Source organism: Erythrolamprus reginae, chromosome 11 (genome assembly GCF_031021105.1).
Source record: "Erythrolamprus reginae isolate rEryReg1 chromosome 11, rEryReg1.hap1, whole genome shotgun sequence".
Lineage (NCBI taxonomy): Eukaryota > Metazoa > Chordata > Lepidosauria > Squamata > Dipsadidae > Erythrolamprus > Erythrolamprus reginae.
Window position 1 is genome coordinate 17088266 of NC_091960.1, and position 14283 is coordinate 17102548.

Sequence of the window (14283 nt, forward strand, 5' to 3'; positions counted from 1 at the left end):
AACTAATTTTTGAAGGTGCAGGCAGAGGAGTCTGAATAACATCCATAATTCTTCTCAATAAAATCCTCTTAAATATTCTGTACTAAATGGTTTCCACCATGTACTCAGGGTTCTCATGCAGAACTGAGGACAGCAACATTTGACAAATCATCACGTGGAAATTAAAGTGGAAGAAAAACATCCCCAATGTTTTAATGCATGTTTTTATTTATATACAGATTAATACCCAGCCCTGCAGATGTGCGCGCATTGCTCAGTGCACCTTATGTCCGTTTTTCATTTTTTGCTTAATGATAAAATAAGGCACGGGGGTCAAACCCACCGCGTCATGTTGCCATCACGTGACGTTTTGCGTTTTCCCCATTCATAGAGCTAGGGTGAGGGTGGCCTGCACACGACTCTAAAGCTGTAAAAACATGGCTTAGGACCAGATTACCTATGGGACCGCCTTCTGCCTCATGTATCCTAATCAGATCCCACAGGGATGGCTTTTTCCAGGTCTCCGATGATACTTCGGAGTCTGGTAATGAGTTCCACGCTTCAACAACTCTATTACTAAAGTCATATTTTTTACAGTCAAGTTTGGAGTGGTTAATATTGAGCTTGAATCTGTTATGTGCTCTTGTGTTGTGGTTGTTGTGGTTGAAGCTGAAGTAGTCGTTGACAGGCAGGACGTTGCAGCATATAACCTTGTGGACAATACTTAGATCATGTTTAAGGTGCCTTAGTTTTAAGCTTTCTAGGCCCAGGATTGTAAGTCTAGTTTCGTACGGTATTCTATTACAGGAGGAGGAATGCAGGGCTCTTCTGGTGAAGTATCTCTGGACATTTTCGAGGGTGTTAATGTCTGAGATGCGGTATGGGTTCCAAACAGATGAGCTGTATTCTAGGATGGGTCTGGCAAAAGATTTGTATGCTCTGGTAAGTAGTGTGAGATTTTCAGAGCAGAAGCTACCTAGGATTAGATTAACAAATGAATGAATGAATGTATGAATGAATGATAGATCAATCTATCTATCAATGCACCATGAAGCAGTATATAAGTCTGAGTGCTATTGCTATCAAAGGGCAACATACTTATGACCAGGGTGGATGGGGGGGAAGACCCGTTGTACCTACCTGAACGGTCTTCTCGATGCACTGGAAGGAGAGTCCAACATGGGTTATTTACCAATCCTATTGGTAGAGACTGAGTTAGAATTTACATAATTATTAAGCACCGCCCCCATACTGCTCCCATGAGCCCAGTTTTAAAAACGAACAAACCAAGTAAGAGGATAACCAACTTTTATTAACACAACCATAACTGAACCACCCATCTCCGGCGTCCCTGTGACTCAACAGGCCGGGTGGGTTTGGACTCTCCTTCCAGTGCATCGAGAAGACCGTTCAGGTAGGTACAACGGGTCTTCTCCACTGCATCTGGAAGGAGAGTCCAACATGGGATATGCCAAAGTTTTAAGGCCCATGGGAGGGAGAAGGTCTTGCAAGGGACGTTGGAGATGAACAAACTTTCTGTAGGACACGTCTACCGAAGGCAGCCTCCGCTGATGCAAATGAATCTAACTTGTAATGCTTAATGAACGAAGACGGTGCCGCCCAGGTAGCCGCTCTGCAAATATCGTCAATAGATGCTTGCGTTGTCCAAGCTGCCAATGCGGCTGCACTCCTGGTCGAGTGAGCCGTTAGTCCTACCGGTGGAGTGTGTCCTCCCGCTCTATAGGTTTCCATAATGCAGTCCTTCAGCCAACGACTAATAGATTTGGCTGAAACTCCAAGTCCCATTTGATGGTGAGAAAAAGACACGAACAATTTTTCCGACTTCCGGAATGATTCAGTCCGTCTGATATATATTTTCAGGGCTCTCCTGACATCCACCTTGTGCCATAGTAGGATGGTTTCCATGTGTGCAGAAATCAGGCAGTATTAGCTCCTGCTTCCTATGGAAATGGGTGTTCACCTTTGGAATAAAGGTGGGATCTAAACGGAGCACCACTCTGTCCGGATGGAAGATACATAAGTCCGGTCTCACGGACAGAGCGGAGAGTTCCGACACTCTGCGTGCGGATGTAATTGCTACCAAAAAGGCTGTCTTTATGGATAAAAGTCTTATCGGAATTGTTCTCAATGGTTCAAAGGGTGGCTTTGTTAACGCTTGGAGAACCAGTGTCAGGTCCCATGATGGGAACCTTCTTACTGGCGGGGCGTGTTTGTTGGAAGCGCCCCTTATGAAGTCTCTGACCAGCGGGTGATAGGCTAGTGATCGTGCTTCCGCCGTCTGGACCATGGTGGAGAGAGCCGCCACTTGCCTCTTCAGGGTGTTAGGGGCCAAACCCCTTTCTATCCGTGCTTGTAGAAATTCCAGTACCGTGACGACAGATGCTTCCGTGGGATCTTTGTTCCCTTTCTCACAAAACTTGCAAAAGGCTGCCCACGACGCCTGGTAAATCCTGGAAGTGGAGGGGCGCCGTGCGGCCTGTATCGTGTCAATGACCTCCTCCGGTAATTGCAGATGTCTCAGCCTGTTCCGCTCAAGTGCCATGCGGTCAACTGTAGCCATTGAGGGTCCGGATGTTGAAGGACCCCCTGGCTGAGGGAGATGACCCGGTCCGGGATCCTCCACGGTGGTGATATTGACATTGCTGTCAGGTCGGCGAACCATGGACGGCGAAGCCAATGTGGTGCTATCATCAGCACCTCTGTTCTCTCCCTCAGAATCTTTTCCACCACTCTGGGAATCAGGTTCACTGGGGGAAACACGTATAGCAAGCCGGGAGGCCAAGGTGTCAGTAAGGCATTGACCCCTTCCGCTCCCGGTTCCGGAAATCTCGAGTAAAATCTTGGTGTTTGCGTGTTTTGGCGTGTTGCGAACAGATCTACTGAAGGTTCTCCGAACCTGTGAGATATCTGTTGAAATATTCCTGGATCTAATCTCCACTCCGATGGGTCTATCGTGGACCTGCTGAACCAATCCGCCTGTGTGTTGATGGTTCCCGCGATGTGCTCCGCCGACAGCAAGGCTAGATGTGTTTCGGCCCAGCTGAACAGACTGTTGGACTCCTCCATAAGACGCTGCGACCTCGTACCCCCCTGGTGGTTCAGGTGAGCTCTGGTCGCCACATTGTCGGTTAAGACCAATATATGTCTGTTCTGTACGATCGGAAGGAAGGTTCGTAGAGCCAGGTGTACTGCTCTGAGCTCTAGGAAGTTTATGTTTACAGGAATTAGGTCCGAGGCCGACCATGTGCCCTGAGCTATGTGATGGCCAATGTGTGCTCCCCAACCATAAAGGCTGGCATCCGTGATAAGAATGACTTTGTCCTGCATTTGAAATGGGGAGCCCTTGCGAATAGCCTGAGATGTCCACCACTTCAGGGACTCTCTGACCCTCCGAGGCAGCTTGACCCGTCGATGAGAGTGGCTCGTCTTTGACCTTTGTGCTGGCAGTAGAAACCACTGCAAAGTCCGGATATGGTGCCTGGCCCAAGGAACAATTCCTATAGTCGACACCAAGGTTGAGACCGGCGATCAGACATTAGATGTTCTCTAGTCTCTCTAGTGAAAGCGACACTGTGTTGGTTTGAGTGTCTATAATGGCTCCCAGATGTTGAAGTCTGGTTCTGGGCGATAGTTGGCTTTTTTCCTTGTTTATGGTAAATCCATGACCTTCCAGCGTTTGGATGGTCTGAGTCAAGTCTTGCCTGGCCTGAGCCGGGGATCTGGACAGTATGATGATGTCGTCCAGATATGCCATCAGCCTTATGGCGTGTCCGCGCAGGTGGGCCGTCAGAGCGTCCAGGAGCTTTGTGAAAGTTCGTGGAGCTGAGGATAGGCCGAATGGCATAGCTCTGTACTGGTAGTGTGTTCCCTCGGTACAGAAGCGTAGATATTTCCGGTGTGCCGGGTGTATGGGCACGTGGAGATATGCCTCTTTTAAGTCGATGGAAGTCAAGAGGTCTTGAGACCTGATTGAGGCCAGGATGGTTTGCAGCGAATGCATGCGGAACCTCCGGTATTTGATAAAGATGTTGAGTTGCTTGAGATTGAGGATTAATCTGCAACCTCCGGAGGCCTTGGGGTCAAGGAATATCATCGAGTAGAAACCTCTGCCCTTCTCTTGGGGCAGAACCGGTTCTATGGCTCGGATTTCCAACAGATGTGCAATTTCCTTCTGTAATTGCTTCTTTTGAGGTTCTCGGGTAATAGGGCAATGTATAAATCGATTGGGGGGTCGCCCAATGAATTCCAGACGTAATCCTTCCGACACTGTGGCAAGCACCCACCGGTCGGATGAAGTGCTGCGCCAGGGGGTACTGAAGTGTTGCAGCTTTCCCCCGAGAGGCAGCTGGTCGACCAAGTCATTTGGACCGACGGAAACCTCTTTGGTTGTTCCCCCGAAAGGGCCGCCTGGATTGCTGATATCCCCTGGGTCTGTCTTGGAACGACCCCCTGTCGCTCCTGAAGGTTTGTTGTGTGAACTGACCTTGGTTGAACAGTCGATGATGCTGTGTGGCGGTTGTGGAGTTGTCCCAACGTGGTGTTTGCCGCCTCGTATAAGGGGTAGATCTCCGGTCTTGCCGCCTGCCCGACTTGGGAAGTACTTTCCTCTTGTCTTTGTCCTCCACGAGGACTTTGTTTAAGATGTCGCCAAACAGCGTCGCGCCTTGGAACGGGGCTGATGCCAATCGCCACTTGGATTTCAGGTCCGCTGGCCAGTTCCTCAACCACAGGAGGCGGCGGGCCGATAAGGCGGTGGCCATACCTCTGCTGGAGAACTTTGCAGCGTGCAACGTAGCGTCCGCAGAGAATTCCGCTGCTGCCAGCAGCTTGCTCAGATCTTGACGCAGCCTGCTGTCTTCCGGTCCCAGTCGAGATTGCATCTCCTGGAGCCACAGGATCGATGCCCTGTTCAGGAAGGATGCTGCGGCTGCTGCTCTGAATCCCCAGCTTGCCATCTGGTGGATCTTCCGCAGGAGTGTCTCCGCCTTCCTCTCCTCTGGTTTCAGGCTTTCTCCTGTCTCCGGGGGAACCAAGGCGCTGGAGACCAAGGTCATGACTGGGTCATCAATTGGTGGGTATTCAAGCAGCTTTTCCACCTCCTCATAAATTTCCGCTCCAGGTTGGACGGGCCCTGGGCCGCTGCTGGAAACTGCCACAAATATGTGTAATGCTGGAAAATGGTCAGACTCGGGTTGGGGCTCCCTGAGGAGAGTAGTTGAGGTCTTGTCCCCTTCCTCAGCTGCCTTAGCCATCCCAGGTAGGTTCATTACCTGCTTGGCCTTAAATAGCAGAGTCCTGAATAGGGTTGGCTTGAACAAGCCTGCCAGAGTCGGTTGTTCTGGGGGTGCCTCATCCTCAGACATGTCATATTCTTTTTCACTGTCCTCTCCTAGCAATAGTTCCTCGGAGAGGGACCCCAAACCCGAGGGGGGCGGTGCTGACCACACGTTCCTTGTTGTCTGTGCCTGCTGTGGGGCATACTGGTTGGCTCCAGTCGCTATGCCCTGCGAGTATACATTTACAATCAGCTCCTGCAAATCCGGTGGCATGTCCTGCCATGTACTCGCCTGTGCTCTTAACCCAGCAGCCGTGGGAGTGAAAGTGGCTGAAGGCCCCTGAGAATCCCTTCTGGAATGTCCAGTTGACCCAGGCCTGGTCCATGAGGTGGCTGGTGAAGGTGCCACAGGAGGCATTGTAGTGGCTTGTTGGTCAGGTGACCAGTCTCCTTCATATCTGGCCCCAGGAACGCCAAAGTGGGGTCCAGGGCTCCGGGGTCAAGGCTGGCCTTTGGGTTAGTGGCACCGCTGAGGGGGAGGTATACAAGGCTGCCTCCAGCTTTTTCTCCAGGGATTTAATGCGTTTCTCGGCCTCCTTAAGGGAGGAGGCTGAGGCAGGGGATGAGGAGGCCTTTGATTTTTCTTTGGCCTTCCCCTTGGGCTTTTCCTTAGGCCTGGCCGGTGATGCCGGCTTGTCACTGCCCGATTTCTCTTCCATTATTACTCACTCTTTCGAATCCGCAGATATCTGGAGGAGTCTGGCGAGCTGCCCAGAAAACGCTATGTCAGCCCAGTAAAAATGGCGTCTCACCTCGTTCGAGGCTCTGCGCCTGCGCTCTGAGGCTCATTCGCCTGCTCGCGCCCAACAGCTGCCGGAAATACATCCGGTTGGCGCCCTGGGTTTCGTGCCAAAATACGGCCCCAAAATGGCGCCGCCCAAGCCGTTCGCGGCTTCGCCCGGCTATTCCGGCCTCCTCCGGCCGTTTCTGCGGTGCTGGCCGCTCTCCGCCGCTTCCCAGCCTCGGTGCCGGCCGCCTGCTCGGTGCCCAGGCCCCTCACTCTCCAGCGGCTGCGGTAGATCGCTCGGGGCGACAGTCCTCCGTTCTTCCGGCGGCGGTGGCGGTCCTCCCGGCTGCCAAACAGCTGATAGGCGCAGCTCTGCTTCTTTCCTTTCGGTGTTTGGAGCTGTAGTGCCTTCGAGCCTCCCAGTGGGGGGGGGCAGACCCCCCCCCCACCTTCGGCTCGCAGCCCTGGTCTGGCCACAGAGGTCAGGGACCCCAGGCTGGGTGCTCCTCTATGGGGTGTTCCCACGGAGGGAATACAAAACCCCTGAGGAGGATCGTTGGGGGTGCTGCCCGTGGAGGGCAGGGACCCCTTCCTCCTGTTCCTCTTCGGTCTTCTGGATCTGAAAGACAAAGCACAGGATTAAACAGGTAAAAACAAAGGGACAAGTATTTTACTTAACACTATTATCAAATATTTCTATATCTCTAGCTCTTAGAGCAAAACTCAGTAGGTCTCTACCCTTGGACTGAGTTTTTAAAACTGGGCTCATGGGAGCAGTATTGGGGCGGTGCTTAATAATTATGTAAATTCTAACTCAGTCTCTACCAATAGGATTGGTAAATAACCCATGTTGGACTCTCCTTCCAGATGCAGTGGAGAACACAGTGGGGTAGCAAAAATGGAGCTCATCCCAGACCACCTACTTTGCACTGAAATATGTTGAAAGAAAATGCAGGGCGTCCTGCATAAGCCATGGCCACAGTATGGTAGTAAAAATTTTGGTAGCCCTTCACTGCTTATGACAGTTTTTCTTTTTTTTCTTTTTTTCTTTTTAAAAAGTTTTTATTACATATATACACATTTACACACAATAAATGTTTTACATCATATATTAATACAAAGCCAAATCAACACATGACAAACAAACAGACAAACAAAAAGGATTCTTAAAATCTAGTTACTTATTTAAGTACATCAATTGCAATATCTATTCGCTTAGTATGTTATATAGTATTTGTACTTATATTCCCTTCAGGAGGTAAGTTATGAATGATTTTTGATTTTAAATTATTTTCTGGTGAAGCATGTTGTAACCTCAGTATTTACCATTTTCTCTTGTAGGTTGTCACTGTTCTTTAAATCATTTATTTTTTTCTTATCCGCCTTCTTTCATTCATGTTTAATTTCTTTAATATCATACAAATCTTTCTTAATAAAAAGGTTTTTTGTATATATATCTTTTATGATTTTTCCTATGTAATAAAAAGGATATAAAGTATTGTTAGTCTTGTATTTTCTTTTGAGTTTTATTTCTTCTCTTGAACCAATTATAACGGTATTTCCATGTTTTATCATGTTCGGAGTCTTCTTTGTTTTTTAATTTGATTGTTAGTGCATCTGATTCAGCACAGTCCAAAAAAATTTTTTATTATCAAATCGTCGTCTGGTGGTTCGGGTTGCTTCCATTGTTGAGCTATTGCTATTCTAATCGCTGTCAATATATGTATTAATAAATAATGTTTGTTTTTGTCAATTTTTTGGTCTATGATTCCAAGGAGAAAGGCTTCGGGTTTTTTGTTTATTTTCATTTGTAATATCTCTTCTATCCAATTCTGCATTTTAATCCAAATTTTTTTCATTTTTGGGCAGGTCCACCAGATGTGGTAATAGGTCCCCATTTTTTTACATCTCCAGCATTTCGGATTTATTCCTTTGTACATTTGTGCTAGTCTTGCCGGTGGGAGGTGCCACCGGTAGTACATTTTATATATATTTTCCCTAAAAGCTGATGACCTTGTTAATTTATAATTTTTAGTCCAGATTGTTTCCCATTTGTCTAAATTTATGCTATAACCAAAATTTCTGCCCCAACTGTGTATGTTATTTTTAACAATGTATTCCTCCATTTTGTAATGTAACATATATCTATATATTTTGGAAATCATTTTCTTATCTTGGCCTAGAATTATCTTATCTAATTCTATCTCTTTTATTTGTATTTCTTTTCTTTTCCCTTCTTGATATTTTGATTTAATTACATTGTATGTCCACCAATCTATTTTTATTCCAATTTCTTCTAGTTGTTCCCTTGTTTTTAATTCCCCGTTTTTTTCTAGTATTTGGTAATAATTTAGCATTTTGTTTAGTTCTCTCGAATTTGGGTATACCGTTGCCTCTAAGCTAGAATACCATTTTGGAATTTGGTGATAATACATTTTTTTGATTTTTTTCCAGGTTGTGTATAGTGAATTCCTAATTATGTGCTGTCTGAAGTAACTATGTGTTTTTTCTTTATTTTCCCATAAAATAGCATGCCACCCAATTCTCATATCGTGTCCTTCTAGTATTAATAATCTTTTGTTTTCTAGTTTGAACCATTCTCTCAGCCAGTCCATGATCGATGCGTTGTAGTATATTTCAAAATCTGGTAGCCCAAATCCTCCCTGCTTAATATTATCTTGTAGATATTGGATTCTGATTCTAGGTTTTTTTCCAGCCCAGACAAATTTTGTAATCATTCTGTTCAATTTTTGAAAAAAGCTTTTTCTTAATATAATTGGGATCCTTCTGAATAGGTATAATATTTTGGGTAAGATGGACATCTTAATTGTTGATATTCTGCCTATGAGTGAAATAGGCAGTTTATTCCATTTTTCTAATTTCATTTTTATTTCTTTTATTAAAACCGTATAGTTAACTTCTTTTATTGTAGTTGCTTTTGCCGTTAGTTTTATTCCCAAATATTTAACTGTTTTTACTATTTGTAGACCTAATTTATCTTCTAATGTTTTCTTCTCTGTGTTTGTTAAATTTTTTGTCAGTATTTTAGTTTTTTGTTTGTTAATTTTTAGTCCTGCTACTTTGCCGAATTCAGTAATCTCCTTTAATAAAATTTCCCCTGATTCTATAGGATCCTCTATATTGAATACTAAGTCGTCGGCGAAAGCCTGGATCTTGTATTCCTGTCCCTTCAAATTCAACCCTTTAACATTTTTATTTGACCTTATCTGTTTTAATAAAATTTCTATGGCCAGGATAAATATTAATGGGGAAAGCGGACATCCTTGTCGTACTCCCTTTTCAATTTTTATGTTCTGCGTTAATTGACCGTTTATTATGACTTTTGCCAATTGTGTAGAGTATATCGTACTAATTGCTCTTACAAATTTTTCTTTGAATTTCATTTTGATCAATTGGTTAATAAAAAAAGTTCCAATTCAGATTATCGAATGCTTTTTCTGCGTCCAAGAATATTAAAGCCAATTTTTTTCCTGGATTTGCCTCGTAATGTTCTAAAATATTTATAATGTTTCTCAAATTATTTTTTATATTTCTGTTTGGTAGGAAGCCATTTTGATCTGGATGTATGATTTCATTGATTATCCCTTTGAACCTTTCTGCTAATATTGTCATGAAAATTTTGTAATCCGAATTTAGTAATGCAATTGGTCTGTATTGTTTTATCGAGTGTCTTTGTTCTGGGTCCTTTGATATTAGTGTTATTAACCCTTCCTTCCAGGATTCAGGCATTACTCCTTTATCTAGCACTTCGTTTAGCATCTGTAACAGTAATTTTTTGACTGGCTCATGCATTTCTTTGTAAAATTTGGCTGGTATTCCGTCTACTCCCGGAGTTTTATTATTGTTTTGTTTTTTAATTGCTAGCTCTAGCTCTGTCATAGTTATATTTTTGTCCATCCTGTCTATGTTACTCTCCGATATTTGAGGTAGTTCGGTCTCGTTTAGGTACTGGTCTATTTCTTCCTCTTTTATATCATCTTTCCTATATAGCTGTTGAAAGTATTTTTGTATTATCTTTTTTTTTCTTCTATGTCAATTTGTTTTTCTCCCCTTTCATCTTCTAATTGTTGTATATATTTTTTCTCTTTCTGTTTTTTAATTTTATAGGCGAGCCACCTTCCCGGTTTGTTTGCATGTTCAAAGTAGTTTTGTTTTACACTTTTAATTTTTTGGGCTACTTCCTCCTGCACTATCAAGTTTATCTTATGTTTAATTACATCTCTTTTTTCTTTTAGTTCCACTTTTTTTGGATCTTTTATCCACTCGGCTTCTATTTGTTCTACTTGTTTTTGATTTTCTCTCATCTCTTTATTTTTATCTTTATTTTTTTTACTAGTGTATGCAATCGTTATCCCTCTAATATAAGCTTTGGTTGTGTCCCATATGTTTTGTATGGTTGTATCTTCGTTCCAATTTTTTTCTAGAAAAATATCTAATTCTTTATTTAAAAATTATTTATATTTGTTTTCTTGTATGGTTTTTATATTCATTGTCCATCTATTTTTTTTAGTTTGATTTCCTCTAATTATGATGCTTACTGGGTTGTGGTCTGCCCAAAAGTTGGGTTCTATTTCTGCTGATATTATCTCTTGTTGTAACTCTATATTTCTCCATATCATGTCTATTCTGGACCATGAGTTGTGGGGGTGTGAATAGTACGTATACTTACATTCATCTCTGTGTCTTTCCCTCCATGTGTCTTTTAGTTTGAATTCCTCTATAATATCTTTGAGTTCTTCTGGTAGTATTTTTTTCTTTTTACTCTTTTCTTTACCTTTATAGTCTTTATCATAATCTATTATTATATTGAAATCCCCAATCACACAGATATTTCCTTCTTCAATTTTTATTATTTTTTGATACAACTTTTTATAAAAGCATTTTTGATCTTTATTGGGGACATAAATCACAATTAGGTTTGTCTTTTTTTGGTTAATTTCAATTTCTAAAATGAGTATTCTACCCTCTTCATCTCTATCAATTACTTTCGAATTTAGCCAGCTTTTAACATATAGTGCAATTCCTCTTTTTTTTTCATTTGCAAGGGATGTAAATAGCTTTCCCAATTTCAGGTATTCCAATACTTTCTTACCCTTTTTTTTTTACATGGACTTCCTGAAGGCATATTACATCTAAATTTTGTTTTAATAGTTTTGTAAATATTTGTCCTCTTTTTTGAGGAGAGTTCATTCCATTTATATTCACCGAAAATAATTTAATTTCTTTGTTCATTCTTTATCGACTATCTCGCCCTTTTGCTGCTTCTTAGTTCTCTATAGTTTTCTGTTTTTTCCTCTCTCCCTTTACTAATCTTATCTGTTCTTTCTTCCTCTATCTCTCCCTCCTCCTGGCTTGTTGTCTCTAATTCTGTGCTACTTTCCCCTTCTTTTTTCAGGTGTTCCAAAATAAATTTATCTGCTTGTTCTAATGTTTCTATATTTATTTTCTTCCCCTTCCACGTTACCATCACCCCTTCTGGGACTAACCATCTAAATTGTATCTCGTTTTTTATTAATTTGTTTGTGAAGTAATGATAATCCCTCCTTCGTTCCCTAATTCTTTTTGGTATTTGTTTCAGTACAATAATATCCTTTCCTTTATACGAGAGGACCCCCCTAGTATTCCTGTATATCTCATCTCTCAGGGTTTTTTTAGTGAATCTGATATGGACCTCTCTGGGGAGTTGGTGACGACGTGCGTAGTTGGTTTGCACTCGATATACCTCGTCTACATGGTTAATTAGTTCGTTTTCATTTATTTTTAATTCTTCAGCAAAAAGTTCCACTGCTGTCGCAAACAGATTTTCCCCTTTTTCTTCGGGTATGTTTTGTAATCTAAGGTAAAAAGAGGCTTTTTCGAATTCCAATTGAGCGATGGCCCCTTCTAAATCTTTATTTACCTTTCTGAGTTCTTCTTCGTTTTTGGTTAGTCTTAACTTATTCGCTTCAGTTGTCTCTTCCACCTGTTGTATTTTAGTTTCCTGTCTGTCTACTGTTTTTTTAACACCCTCTATTATATTATTAAATTTGGCAAAGTTTTCATTTACTTCCTCGAATTTTTTTTGTGTCTCTTGGTGGTTTTTAATTATAGTTTCTTGAGTTTGATTAGAGGATTCTTGTTGTTTTACCATAAATTCTTGGATTTTGTCTAGGGAGTTTTGTAGGCTTTGTAATGAGGGGGCCTGATCTTTACTCTCTCCTATAGCAATGTCGGAAGTCAAAGAGGATTTCTGCACAGCTGGTGATAACAGAGTTAAATTACCTCTTTTCATCGATTTAGTTAATGTTTGTTGGGTTGCCATTTGTAATAAATTTTTTGTATATATTTTGTATATATTAATATTTTAAACCTTCTAATAATCAATTTAATGTCTATTCAACCTAGTCAACCTAATCAATATCTAATCAATCAATCAAATTAATTCTATAGCAGTTAATTCAATATGTAGACAATCAAGTAAATCAATCTATACAAATAAGTTTGCAAGTTAATATAGCATATATATCCAACACAAACAAAAATAGAGAGGGGTATTATCAATATACTTAATAGCTGATAAGTCATAGAGTGGGAGGGAGGAACAAGATGTCAAAATGAATAAGTCTAATAGGAAGGAGAGAAATAATAATTTCAGTTATTATAAATGTTTCAAAAACCTAATCAATACTTAGCTTAACTTAACTTAACCTATCTTATTCTAACTTAAGTTTGATGTTTAATACTTAATATTTAATACTTAATGCTTTAATACTTAATACTTAATCAATATTTAGTATACAATTAATTAGTTAACAGTTTGGTAGTTAATAGTACAATAGTTAAATAATTAAATAATTCACTCCTTAATTCCTTATAGAGTAAAACAATTTTTTAGGGGTAAAGGTCTAAGTAGTACAGATATAATATATATTCAGCAAGACATTATATCAATTAATCAATTAATTAATTCATTAGTTAATTAGAATTGATTGGAAGTATTGTTGAATGTTGATTAGTAACCACAATAACCTTGATTTCATCTAAATGTATTCTAGTCCAGACTCTGTCCTTTGTCTTCTTCCAATCTTATGTATTGGCTTATGACAGTTTTTCAGTTACATCCCACATAGCATTTCCACTGTCATGTGATCAAAATCCACACGTTGGGCAACTGACTCATATTTATGAGTGTCCCAGGGTCACGTGATCCCCCTTTCCGACCTTCTGACAAGCACAGTCAAGGGAGAAGCCACTTAAGGCAGAAAAGGTCATAAAATGAAGCCAAATTCACATTTGCTAAGTGAAACGTTTCACTTGGCAACAGAAATTTTGGGCTCCATTGTGGTCGTAAGCAAGAGAGGTTGGGGGGAAATTTTATTTTATTTGTTTGTTTTGTCAAGTACATATTGGTGGTATACAAAGATATAATAATATTTATATACATGATACTAGTAAAACAGAAACATTAGGACAGGGGATGGTAGAGCCACCCCTCTTAGGAATCGGGAGAGGTTAACAGTGGATAATCTAAGGGTAACGTTTTGGGAATTGGTGATGATACTACAGAGTCTGGTAGTGAGTTCCATGCATCAGCTACTCAGTTACTACAGTCGTGTTTCCTGCAGTCGAGTTTAGAGCGATATACTTTAAGTTTGCATCAATTGTGTGCTCGAGTGTTGTTGTGGTCGAAGCTGAAGTAGTCGTCACAGGAAGGACATTGCAGATGATTTTATGGGCTATGCTTCGGTCATGCTTAAGGTGATGTAATTCTAAGCTTTCTAAATCTAGGATTGTAAGTCTAGTTGCATAGGGTACTCTGTTGCGAGTGGAGAGGAGAGCTCTTCTAGTAATTTTTTTTAAAAAATTCTAGTAAAAAATTTTTGGGCTCCATTGTGGTCATAAGTGGAGGAATACCTGTGGTGGGGGAAAATTTGAATAGTTCAATGACAAGATCAATTATTACCTGATACTAATTACTATTAATCGATATTGAATTGGATGGATGCGCATGACTGAACATGTGATTTTTAACTTTTTAGTAATTGGTATAATTCTTTTATAGATTTCTTTACATATTGTTGCATTTATAATGTTGTACGCCACCCTGAGTCACCTCGAGAAGGGCAGTATAGAAATTTAATGACAATAGAATAGAATAGAATGTTTTATTGCCCAAGTGTGATTGGACACACAAGGAATTTGTTTTTGGTGCAAATGCTCT